Source organism: Uranotaenia lowii, unplaced genomic scaffold (assembly GCF_029784155.1).
Source record: "Uranotaenia lowii strain MFRU-FL unplaced genomic scaffold, ASM2978415v1 HiC_scaffold_294, whole genome shotgun sequence".
NCBI lineage: Eukaryota > Metazoa > Arthropoda > Insecta > Diptera > Culicidae > Uranotaenia > Uranotaenia lowii.
Genome location: NW_026598195.1, coordinates 1 through 1,221, shown reverse-complemented (window position 1 = coordinate 1,221; position 1,221 = coordinate 1). Strand labels below are relative to the sequence as shown.

Sequence of the window (1,221 nt, the reverse complement as noted above, 5' to 3'; positions counted from 1 at the left end):
AGGATGCCAGGATGTATAGAAATGATAGAAATAAAATTATTTTGACAAACTCAAAAATAGCTAGCTTTTTATGAATTCGCATATACATTGTATCATTTTTTTTAATTTTCATTATCAATCAAGATAAGGAATTGAAATATCCCTTAGTTCGATGAAATTCGATAAGAATTTTAGTTTTCCGAACGTCAAAAAACGTTTCTGTTGAGAAAAATCATTTAAACAGAAAAATCTGTTCACTTGGCAACCCTGCTCAGTATAAACTGAAACCAACGGAAAATAATTTTGTTAGCTGCACCAAGCGTTTCAATAGTGAAAAAATTAAAAATATAAGCTAAACAAAAAGGAATTTTTACCACTTCATCGATTGCGTACAAATCGTCTGATTAGTTGAAAATGGTTTCGAATCGATTTTCAATAATATAGCGTCGAATTTCTACCATTATTGGACGGCGTTTCATAATTTTTACCCGATCAATGCTGAGTCTCAAACCCGGTTAGAGAATGACAGATTTCAATCCAGGGTAAGTGATAGAAAAAAATAAAGCCTCACTCATTCCTCTTGGAAGTTTCGAATCTAGCAAGCGACGAATTGCGTTGAATTATGTGTTCCCGTCTCTTTTTCTGTTTACTGTTTTCGCTTCTTATTTGAGACTCGATTGTGAAAGCTTAAGCAAATAGTATCGTAATCGATTGGACTGACATCCTGTGCTAGCTGCTGGAAGTGGAAAATCGGAAATAGTGTTGCTGGGGAGGAAAAATTCGGTGCCAATACTGGACCAGTGGTGAATTCAGATTTTTACGCTGGGGCAGTAGGGATACAATTTTGTCTCGAAAAGGACATGGTATTTGATTGGGCCTGGGCCAATCAACAGGAGCTTAATTTTGTACCTTGAATGCCAATCTAGGCTAAGCATTCAACCATGAAATCCCCCAAGGAATGGTTCACGGAAATACAAATGAACGAAAGGTAATAGAATTTTCTCCGGAACTGAAAGAAGTTACCGTCAAGTTTAGGATGAATTATGTAGAAGAAGGGGGCGTTTAGTTTCGGTGATGGAATCGGCAAGCGCTTATTATGATAATTAACATACGGTACCTATTTGGTTTAACCATCTGTTCATTTGTAGGGTTCCGATCCGGCTGTCCGACATTGACAATCTGCTTCAGGAAAGCATTTTCGAATCGAGCAATGGAGCCAAACTGGTGGAGTATATCAAAAAC

General features: G+C 37.0%; 1 long non-coding RNA gene across 1 annotated transcript; it reads left to right on the top strand.

Moving 5' to 3' along the window:
* The first annotated feature begins 260 nt into the window (after nt 1–260).
* LOC129759860 (uncharacterized) lies at nt 261–1,221 on the top strand. Its single transcript, XR_008740250.1, has 3 exons — nt 261–521; nt 651–967; nt 1,128–1,221. It is a non-coding gene; the product is annotated as an uncharacterized LOC129759860 (long non-coding RNA).